The sequence below is a fragment of the Hipposideros armiger genome, unplaced genomic scaffold (assembly GCF_001890085.2).
Source record: "Hipposideros armiger isolate ML-2016 unplaced genomic scaffold, ASM189008v1 scaffold_627, whole genome shotgun sequence".
Taxonomy (NCBI): domain Eukaryota; kingdom Metazoa; phylum Chordata; class Mammalia; order Chiroptera; family Hipposideridae; genus Hipposideros; species Hipposideros armiger.
In genome coordinates, this window is record NW_017731977.1 from 683,507 (window position 1) to 695,679 (window position 12,173).

At 34.9% G+C, this 12,173-nt stretch overlaps 1 pseudogene; it reads right to left on the bottom strand.

The window, feature by feature from the left end:
* Positions 1 to 12,173, bottom strand: part of LOC109372338 (heterogeneous nuclear ribonucleoprotein A1-like) — a 30,776-nt pseudogene that overhangs the window by 1,690 nt on the left and 16,913 nt on the right.

Below are 12,173 nucleotides of genomic sequence, written 5' to 3' on the forward strand. Positions count from 1 at the left end.
GAATTGTACAGTGTGTCACCTTTTCCACTTAGTAACATGCATTTAAATTTCTCTCATGTCTTTTCATGGCTTGATATCTCATTTCTTTTAAGGCTGAATAATATTTCATTGTCTGTGTGTGCCACAGTTTATTCTCCCACTGAAGGGTATCTTGGTTGCCTTCAAGTTTAGCAGTTATGAATAAAGCTGCTATAAACATCTGTGTGAGATTTTCTGTGTGGACTTAAGTTTTTAACTTCTTTGAGTAAGTATCAAGAAGTATGATTGCTGGATCTTATGGTAAGAGTATGATTAGTTTTGTTAGAACCAGCAAACGATCTTCAAAAGAGGCCTTATCACTTTGCATTTCCTCCAGTAATGAATGAGAATTCTTATTACTCCACATCCTTTTCAGGACTTGGTATTGTCAGTGTTCTGGATTTTGTACATTCTAGCAGGTGTGTAGTGGAATATCATTATTGCTTTAATTTGCATTTCTCGGATGATATACGATATGGAGCATCTTTTCATATGCCTATTGGTCATGTGTATATCTTCTCTGGTAAGGTATCAAGGCCCATTTTTTTAAAGTGAGTTGTTTGGTTTCTTATTATTAACTTTAAATAGTTCTTTTTAGATTTCAGATACTAGCTGTTTGTCAGATACGTCTTTTGCAAAAATTTACTCCCAGCCTATGGCTTTTCTTCTTATTCTCCAGAAGCACTAGACATTTTAAGAATAATGGATTTATTATGTGAATTAGGACTCATACAATTGTATAAGAATTTTAGGAGGTGAATTCCAGAAGGAGTTACTGGATATTCAGAAAAGAAGTCACCAACTACTCAGTTTAAGAAGATAAGCAAGTCTGGCTAATGAAGTAGAATTGTGAATGGAGAGCTCCTAGATAGATTTGTGGGAAGTTAGCTTCCTTTCTGTAAACCTATAGATAAGTGAGTGGCAATGGGGGAACACTGAAGTTCTGACCAGTGACAGCATTTGAGAAGAATTAGATGCAGAGTGGAAGAGAGAAAAGAAAAGTTGGAAGCTATTAGGTACTTCTGTCTGTTACCACGGGAAGTAAAGAAGGTGGGCTTCAGAGAATGTTGGGCACTGTTTCAATTCTAATGCAAAATCTCATGCAAATTCCTCTGTTGGCTAACATGTCCATATAAGGAAAGGAATTCTGTGAAACATAATTCTCAGATTAAACAAACTGTCATAGCACAAACCAACACAAACTTAGTACTTCTGACAAGAATTAGGACTAACTATATAATACTAATTAAAAAGTGACTAAGCATAAAAAAATAGTGCTCAAAGGAGAGAAGTAAAAAATAATAATAATAACAATAATAGAAAATAGCATCTTCTGTATTTCCTCCAGGAATTAGAAGAAAAGTTAAGTCTATACCAGTTCAGAAATTTAATGAAAGTTAAATAAAGCATCATGCATATTTTATAGTGAGAAAAAAATGAGATGACAAGGACCTAAACTGAAAATGTAAGCCATGATGTAGAAAAGTCTAAACCAAATAAGAAGAGACCTTTTTGAAAATGAAATTAGTCTCATAGATTGAAGAAAACCTTCATATCATGGAGAGGCAAAAGATAAGATGTAAAACAAAAGAAAGATGGCAAACAGAAGGAGAGATTGCAAAACATCTATTATGTGAAGAATATAGGAGAAACCCAGATAAATGTATACAGTAATACCTTGGTTTGCAAGCATAATTCATTCTGGAAACAAACTATTCATATTGTAAGACATCACTTGTTTACCATGTTAAAATGTATTAGAAATGTTTGCTCATCTTGTGGAATACTCGCAAACCACTTTACTCGCAATCCAAGATTTTACTGTATTTTGCTCAGCAATTTAAAGTAGAAGACAATAAAATCCACATACAAATTTAGAATTTGATATAAGCTCTTTGACATATGAAAGAAAATTTGGGTTTTAAAATTTTTTCAAAGGCACATAAAGTATTCAATCATATGACTTTGTGAAAACTAGACAGGAACAATGAATTTAATTAGTGTAGAATAATTATCTTAAGAAAAACTACGAAATATATCTATCAAACAACATGGACATTTTCAAAGAAAATTTACAAGAACAAAAATATTACCTCAGCTTTATTAGACTGGACTGAAATATCATCACTCTGACATAAAACAAAAATAAAAACAAAATTATTGATACACATGCATGCATGTGCACAAATATATATATATATATATATATATATATATATATATATATATATATATATATAAATCAGGTCCTTGAATAATGTCATTTTGTTCAACATTATTGATGCCATAGGAACTTAACTCTTCTTTATATAAATTTATGTGAATTAGCCAATTGTAAAATGGTTTTGTTATATGTGGTTTTGCTTAAAGTTACAGAACCTGTCAACAACATGTGAGGATTTACTGTATAAGTTTTTCTAAACATTCCCATCCCCAATATGTGGGTTGATTAATCATTACTTCATTTATTTATACATTCAAATGCAATTTTTTAGTTATCCATACAGATCAGACAATATTCTTGATACTAGGTCTAGATGCAATGTTAGTAAGAGAGAAGGATTATGAAGAAAAATAAATGAATTTAAGGGCATAGTTATAGGGATGAGTCTATAGACACATTTTAATTTCAAAGTTGATATATTAATAAGTGCTTATTATTTGAAGTTAAAAATGGAGCAATATTTTAACTCTGTGTGAAGCAAATCTATTCCAAACTGAAGAAGAAAAACAGTGCAGAATGACCTTTAGGATATGACACTAGAAATTTACAAAACTAATGCAAAGAGAAAAAAGAATGAGAAAACAGAACAGAATATCCAAGAACTGGGACACTAGAATATGACACTAGAAATTTACAAAACTAATGCAAAGAGAAAAAAGAATGAGAAAACAGAACAGAATATCCAAGAACTGGGACAACTACAAAAGGTATAACATACATGCAATGGGAATACCAGAAGGAGAAGAAAGAGAAAAGGATAGGAGCAGTACTGGAAGCAATAATAACTACAGATATCTTCAAGTCACACATTCAGGATGCTCAGAGAACACCAGGATTTTGACAGAACAAATGCCCAAACAACACCAACAACAATATACCTCTGAATATCATTTTCAAGCTTCAGAACATGAAAGTAAAGAAAAAAATCCTGAAAGAAGCCAGAGGGAGAGAAAAAACACATCACCTGTACAGTATTAAATATAAGAATTTCATCTGATTTTTCCTCAGAAATCATGCCAGCAAGAAGAGAGTTTAGTGAAATATTTAAAGTATTGAGAGAAAAAATCCACCAACCTAGAAATATGTGCCCTGAGCAATTATTCTTATATAGTGAAGGAGAAATAAGACCCTCTCAAACAAAATTAAGGGATTTTTTTTGTCAGTTGACCTGCCTAATAAACAAACATTAAAAGAAGATCTTCAGATAAAAGGAAAATAATATAGGTTAGAAACTCATATCTGCATAAAGAAAGGAAGAGCATAGGAGAAAGAATCAGTGATGTTTCAGGTCCAGTTCATGCATAAAGTTATACATCAGAGGACACAGTATTCCATGATGCCTGGTACTGATAAAAGTGATAGGCACTCCAAAATGAATTTAATTTTCATGTATTTCTGACCATTATCTAAATTTTGAAAGCTTCATTAATACCAGAACACATTTCAGCATGTTTTTCTGGTCTCCTTTGCTCATGCTCTTGTGGAAAACATATACCTAATTCTTCTTGGTAAATTTCACATGATTCATATGTAGTTAATGACACATATGTCACCTGATTTAGGTTTGGATTTAGAGAAGCATGACCTGACACAGGATCTAAGCACATGTGATTGATTTATGAGGTGAAGTTTTCAGGAAAAAATGAGTGAGAGAAACAGGATGGGGCAAAGAAAGGAGCTAAACAAGGATGCAGTCTCCTCTGGAATCTACCTCAGCCTGAACCCATGGAGTTCCCTGGAGCATTAATTGTCCCACATGTCTGTTTTGCCTTGGGACAAAGGTGTAGGTCTTTTCTAACCCTGTGTCAGGCAGTCATTAGATAGGGGATAGGTCCAGAGAGAATGCATAACCTGCCATGCAAAATGCTACTAACCTCAATTTAACATGTTCCAAAATTTTTAGGAGTATATATTTTTTATAAAGCAATCCAAAGTTTCACTCTCTTTCAACTAACATCTATAGTGGTGATGTCTTTGAAATAAAAATGCTTCACTATACGTAAATTCCACCCAATTCTTGAATGTGTTCAGTGGCACCTCTGTGGTATATATTCTGATTATAGTAGAATAGTCTCTAATTAGGTATCTAACAGCACTTCTTCTGTACCAAGCCCCTAGTTTGTAGAAATTCAGGGAGTACACTTCCATTCTTACTATCCTTAGCTTCAGCTTCACGTCTCAGCTGCTCACTGAATCCATTATAAGCTGACTGAACTGGAGAGTAAACATGCAGAAACATCATTAGCTGTGAACTCAAACATGTTTTCTGATCATTGTGGCAATCATTTCCTTTGTTTTCAACACTATTTTCTTTGACTGGAAACATTCGTTTGGAGTATGCCTTCTTAATGTTACTACTATCACAACCTTCTGCACACACTCCTCTAATATAGAGAATCTCCAAGACCCTTAAGAAAAAATCTTCAAGAGATGTGGAACCCACTAGTTAAATATAAATTATATAGTCACTCCACTTTTAGAAGAAAATCCCCTGGTGTTGAAGGTTTAATTTAAACACTCCTAGACAGTGGATTGTGGCTTACACTTCTGGCATATACACTCTGCTTTTTTCCTATTCTTTTTTTTTAAAAGATTTGTATTAAAATGTAGCTAATTTATAATACTATATTAGTTTCAGGTATACACCATAGTTATTCAACATTTATATACCTAAAGAAGTGATCACTGTGATAAGTCCAGCAACCATCTGACACCATACTATGCTATCACAATATTATTGACTATATTCCCTATGCTGTACATTACATCCCCATGACTTATTTGCTTTATACCTAGCAATTTGACCCTCTAATTCTCTTTCATCTTTTTTCTCACCTTTTAAAATTTTTCAATTACAGTTGACATTCAATATTATATTAATTTCAGGTATACAGTATAGTGGTTAGACATTTATACAATTTAAGAAGTGATCCCCCTGAGTAATCTAGTACCCACCTGGCACTATACATAGTTATTACCACATCATTGACTATATTTCCTATGCTTTACTTTACATCCCCATGACTATTTTGTAACTACCAATTTGTACTTCTAAATTCCTTTACCTTTTTTATCCTGCCTTGCAATCCCCCTTCCATCCAGCGCCATCAACTTATTTATTGTATCCATGAGTTTGTTTCTGTTTTGTTTGTCTGTTTATTTTGTTCTTTAGATTCCACATATAAGTGAAATCATATTGCATCTGTCTTTCTCTGTCTGACATACTCCACTCAGCACAATACCTTCCAGGTCCATCCATGCCACTGCAGATGGCAAGAACCCATTCCCTTCCATTGCCAAACAATATTTCATTGTATTATATATATGTACCACCTCCTCTTTATCCATTCATCCTTTCAGGGACACCCAGGTTGCCTTCATATCTTGGTTATTGTAAACAATGCAGCAATGAACATATGGATACACATGTCTCTTTGAAGTAGTGTTTTGTGTTTCTTCAGATAAATACCCAGTAGTGGGGTTACTGGCTCCTTTGTCTCTTCTTATAGCCTTTGTTTCAAAGTTGATTTTTACTGGTATAAGTATTGCTACTTAGCTTTTCATTGTTTCCATTTTCATGAAGTATTTTTTCTATTCCTTTACTTTCAGTCTGCATGTGTCTTATGATCTGAAATGAGTCACTTGTAGGCAGATTATGTAAGGGTCTTGTTTTCTTATTCACTCAGCCACCTATCTTTTGACTGGAGCATTTAATCCATTTACATTTAAAGTAATTGTTGATAGATATGTAGTTATGTCTCCTTCTCCTCCTCCTCTTCCTCCTCTTTTGTCTTCTTCACCTTCTTCATCTTCATCTTCTTCTTGAAGAAGTCCCTCTAAAATTCCTTGTAATACTGGTTTGGTGGTGATCAACTCCTTTAGCTTTTTCTTGTATGGGAAGCTCTTTATCTGTCCTTCAATTCTAAATGATAACCTTGCTGGGTAAAGTAATCTTGGTTGTAGGTCCTTACTTTTCATCACTTCGAGAATTTCATGCCAATGTCTTTTGGCCTGCAAAGTTTCTGTTGAGAAATCAACTGCCAGTCTTTTGGGAGCTCCCTTTTAGGTAAGTAACTGCTATTCCCTTGCTGCTTTTAAGATTCTCTCTCTGTGTTTAACCTTTGGCATTTTAATTATGATGTGTCTTGGTGTAGACCTCTTTGGGTTCATCTTGTTTGGGACTCTGCACTTTCTGGGCTTCTGTGTCTATTTCCTTTATCAGGTTAGGGAAATTTCCCATTATTAATTCTTCAAACAGATTTTCAATTCCTTGCTGTCTCTTTTCCTCTTCTGATACCTTTATGATGTGAGTGTTGGCACACTTGATGTTGTCCCAGAGTCCCCTTAAACTATCCTCAGTTTTGGGGGGTATTTTTTTTTCTTTTTGCTGTTTTGATTGGATGTTTTCTGGTATCATCTTCTAAACTGTTGATTTGAGCCTCTGCTTCATACAATGTATTGTTGATTCCCTCTAATGCAGTCTTCATTTCTTTTTTATGTTTCCTACCTCCATTTTTATGTTTCCTGTCTCTTTGTTGAAGTTTTCACTGAGATCATTGAGCTTCCTTATAAGCAGTGTTTTGAACTCTATGTCTGGTATATTGTTTGTATCCATTTTGGTTTTTTTTAAGTTCTGTTTCTGGAGCTTTGCTCTGTTCTTTCATTTGGGATATGTATCTTTGTCTCCCAATTTTGGCTGCCTGACTGTATTTATTTCTATGTATTAGGTGGGGCTGCTATATCTCCTGGTTTTAGTAGAGAGGCCTTATGTAGTAGGTGCCCTGGGGGTCCCAGTGGTGAAGTCTTTCTAGTCACCTTAGCCAAGTGCTCCAAGTGTATCTCTTGTGTGGGTTGTCTGTGCCCTCCTGTTTCATTTGAGCCTTACTTGCTGTTTGCATGTCAATAGGATGGTTGACCCTCAGGCTGATTGGTTGTGAGGACTAGCTATGACTACAGTGGAGGAGATGTGTAGGGACTGATCCTGCAAAGCAAGATTCACTTTAGCACAGCTCTGGTGCCTGCCCAGCTTGTCCTTTTGGTGCGTCATTTGTAGAGGCAGCTGGGTGGTGCTGAAGTTCAGCCAGAAGCTTGCTACGGGGGTGCCAGCCCAGGGACCTCCTGCGAGCAACCGTGCTGCCAGCCAAGTTCAGCTATAGCCTACATCCTCCCTGAGGCCACCTGCATGAGCTACAAAGCAATTCCTAGATGGCTGCCACCCATCCTAGGCTTAGAAGTGCCTTGAGAGACCAAGAGTGGCTGCCGCTCGTGCTGGGCTTAGGGCTGCTAGCAATTGGTATGGGACACACTGAAACCAGATGCTGCTTGTTTGGGTTTTGTGAACCTTTGAGAGAGATTAAGAAAATATGCAACATGAGCCAAGACAGGCCATTTATATGGAAAAGTCACTGGAAGGAGCTTGGGTGTGCCTGCAAATTGGGTGGGGGCAGGGTCTCAGGGAATCACCAAGGTGGGGCGGACAAATGGTGTTAGCCAGGTTGATGGAACCACCTGTGTCTGCACATCAGGAAGGGAAAGGGCCAACAAAGAAACAATGGACTCTGCCAGCACTTTCTATCTAGGAGAAAGATGCTCCTCCAGCCCTTTTCCTGAAGCCAGACAAATCAGTTCCTCCCCATACATCCCTGGTGCCTTTTGAGCTGCTGCTCCAGTGCTAGAGCTCAGAGATTGTGAGTCCACTAATTAGTAAGTTTGTGTGTGGGCCCATTAAGAGGAGCACCTGAGACTCCAGCAGCCCTCAGCCTTACTCAGCCACAATCTCCACTGGTTTTCACAGCCAGAAGTTATGGGGACTTTTCTCCCCAGCACTGGAACCCTGGGTTGGGGAGCCTGGTGAGGGGCTGGGTCCTTCTGCACCTTTGGGGCAGACCTCTGATGCTGAAATATAACCCCTGATTTTTAAAGGCTACATGTGGGTGTGGTATCAGCCTGTTTTGTGCCTCTGCCCCTCCTTATCAGACTTGCAGTGGCTTCTTCTGCATGTCCTTAGTTGTAGGACTTCTGTTCAGCTAGACTTCAGGAGATTCTCAATGATGGTTGTTTTGTAGTTTGATTGTAATTTTGATGTGGTCTTGAGAGGAGGTATGTGTGGTATTTCCCCACTCTGCCCTCTTGACTGGAAATCCTTTCCTAAATCTTTCAGTTTTAGTTTTCTACTTCACTTTGTTGACTAAATATGTCAGTTAAACTCTTGTCAATATTTGATAAATAAATATATGCATAAAAATAAGATACAGGTCTGTAAAAATATGGTGTGCTTCTAAAAAGAGTAGTGTCTAGAAATGTAACAACCATATCACTGCCTTGTTTGTTTAATACATATATCATGTTTTCAATATCACCTGTTTTTGAGAGTAGATATGCATTAAATATTTACATCTGAAAGTTAATGCAGATCTCTTCATTCCATCAATAGCTGACTTACCTATTCCTATTTATTTCATGGTTTAACCCAAACTGAATGTGCATTTCAGCCACCCTAGGTAAGCTCTGAATCCTCTTACTGTTGATGTGGGCTCCTAGAAAATAATATTTTTATTTAGGAGATTTTAAAGACCATCCTATAATTATTCAGTTGTGTTCTTTTAGAAAGTAATTGAGACAAATTATTTGTAATTTTGAGAGTGGTCAGTTAAATTGTGGAATTTCCTGCTGTAGCCAGTTATCTATGATGGAGTCACTGGGCTTCTGAAATAATGAATAGAATCAAATCACAGTTTTGCTTCACAGCATGATTTGTTTTTTTATTGACTAGAATAAGGTTTAAATTTGTTTTTTTGGTTTTACCAAATAGTTAATTCTAAGTTTTATAAATCATTATGTATTATAGGGAAACTTTGTATTTAATGCACTGAATATTTCACTCATTTGAGGGGAATGGAAATTTTGTTTTCTCTTATCATGTGTTATAGAAATAGCATTAAAAGACTATATCCTAATCAGGTTTATTCAAAGTGGTTTTAGAAGTCAGTATCTCCTACATACTCGTATGATAGTTACAAGTAATCATTTCTGCCACTTTTGAATTTCTGTCTGAGTGACTCTGTAAATAAGCTGGCTTTTTCCTTTGATCAGTCAGTATAGTTTAATGCCAGTAGAAACTGCTGAGCAAATTAGGATATGTTATAATATTCCATTTTCTCACATGAGTTTGTATCAAGAGAAGATATTGATTCAGAATTTCATGATAATGTGGCTTTTATTTGTTCGGAGTATGTGGCTTTTATTTGTTCAGAGTGCATCAGTAGCTTTGTTCACAGAGTATCATGTGTCTCCATGTCCTCTGAATTTTAATAGTTCAGTGTTTAATGGAACTTGCAACAATTTACCTGTGTGATGGTAAGATTCTCCTTTAATATTGAGTGTCATGATTTCAAGTGTTAATTACTACAGTAATATGATTGTTTTATGTAGATGATATGGAATTCAATTGTACTAACCCACATCCCCAAATTATAACATTTATCTTATATAAAATACATAATACATACATATGCATAAATATGTAGTTCTTTTATTTTCTTTGAAATCAAGTGTCTGCCTGAGTAGAACGTGTGTTCTTGGTTTGAAGTGTGAATTAGATGTTTTAAATAAGCAGTCAGAATATTGAAGAAATAATAGATTCTAAAATCAGATAATAAAGAAAAAAGGTAGATACCATACTTAAAGCTTTTAATAAGGTAGTAAATAAATTTGGAAGGAGTAAATATAAATAGACTGTAATTACTAAAATATATACTAAATAAAATATAAAATATTTTAAGTATATAAATAAACATTGTGATCATAGGTTGATGCCTAAAGACTTTAGGACTGATAGCAACAAAGGTGGTTCAATGACTAGCATCATGGTCTTTATGGACTTTCAAACATGCCTGAAAAGAGGCAATATTTCTAAATGTATTAATTTTGCTAAATATTTATGTGAAGGGATTTATTTGTTCATCTCATCTAATTATTAAATTTTTGCTTTCATATATTCATTCATAATAGTTTTTCTATCGGCCTTTTAAATGTCTGCAGGGTCTGTAATATATCCTTTCTCTCATTTTTATATTATAATATTTTTTATTCCTCTTTTTTCATGATTCTGTCTAGATGTCTGTAAATTTTCTTAAACTTTTCAAAAGATGAAATTATAGCTTTGCTCATTTTCTCTGTTGTTTTTCTGTTTCCTAATTCATTAATTTCTGTGTTCATTGTTATTTCCTTTTCCTACTTGCTTTGCTTTTAATTTGTATTCTTTGTTTTTTAAAGTTGATATTTAGATAATGGACTTAATACTTTTTTTTCTAATTTATGAGTATAATACTATGCATTTCCCTCTTAGAACCAAAATTATATTATTTCCTTTTGACCCTTCATTTTGTTGTGCATTGTTTAATTTCTAAATGTTGGGTTTTTCTAGAATTCTTATTTTTAATTTCATTACATTTTTGTCAAAGAACATACTTTATATTTCAGTATTTGCAATAATTTACTGAGAGTATTTTATAGGTCTTATATCCCAGGTGTACTATTGGGTTGTCGGAAAAGTCATGATCCATTATTTCAATGAAAAACATAGAAAAAATATGTCATGACTTTTCCAACAACTCAATAGAAAAGAATTCATACTCTGCAAGTACTGGATGTAATGTTTTATAATATCAATTTATATTTTATTATTTATATTATTTCTATGTATTTTATATTTTAGCAGCTTGTCTCACAGTGTTTGCAAATCATGTATATAGTATTTATTGATAATTGTCAAATTTCTATCAATCATTGAGGAAGGGAAGTTAAAAATATCAAAATATGACTGTGGATTTCTCTATTATTCCATTTAGTCCTACCAATTCTGCTTCCTGTATTTTGAAGCTCTTGCTACTAGGTGCATACAGCTGGAGAAACCAACCCCTTCACAAAAGCAGAAGACAAAGGAAACGATTTCATTATTGACTAAGCATTAATCCAGAATGTGATGAGCATCACTGGCAATCTACAAAAGAGATTGCAAAGACAGAAGCAACCTCATGCTTTTATATTGTCAAGCAGATGCAACCCATGTCATACATGTTTGCAAAATAAATGCTAACTCAAGAAAGACTTAATAGCACAATTTGTCACACATAGTTTGTCGTAAATTCATTTGGTAATTGTTTAGCCACTTGTGCTTGCTGATTGCCTTTATCTAAAGCAGGGGTAGGCAAACTTTTGAGACGAAAGAGCCTCCAGGGGTCAACAAACTGTGGCTCGCAAGCCACACGTGGCTCTTTGGGTACGTACATGTGGCTCTTGGCTCTGAAGTAAAATTGAAAATGAAAATAAAACTATCATAGTTTCATTTATAATATTACTTTAAATTTTCCTTATTTGTAAAAATATTTTTATGGCTATCAAATAATTTTTAAGTCATTGTGAGGGACAGGATTGGCTGTTCCAGGGGTCAGCAAACTTTTCAGACAGAACATACCCAAAGAGCCACATGTGGCTTGCGAGCTGCAGTTTGCTGACACCTGATCTAAAGGAAAGTGGGTTTCTCCTATCTTTATGACAGGCCATAGGTGTCTAACTTGGAGCCAGCTGAAGGTAGGCTCCTACCCCCCCCCCCAAGGAGACTGGGAGACAGGGGCACTATGTTCCTTGATAGTTATACTTCTACATGGCTCCCAAATCCTTGAGGAAAAGATTCCTGGGTTGTAAAACTGGCAAGCTGATTATTTATCTTTTAAAAATATTTGCATACCTCTCAAAGGGGCACAGAAAAAAATCACAATTATAATTTTTCTGAAGTAAATGCTCTAAGAGAAGGAAAGTCTATTCCCTTTTTTCACTAGAGAAGATCTATTTTCTTTTTTATACTTGTATTTACCCCTACCGTGCACATTAGTTTGCTATGTCTTCTTAACTAATTAACTTTTTTAACATT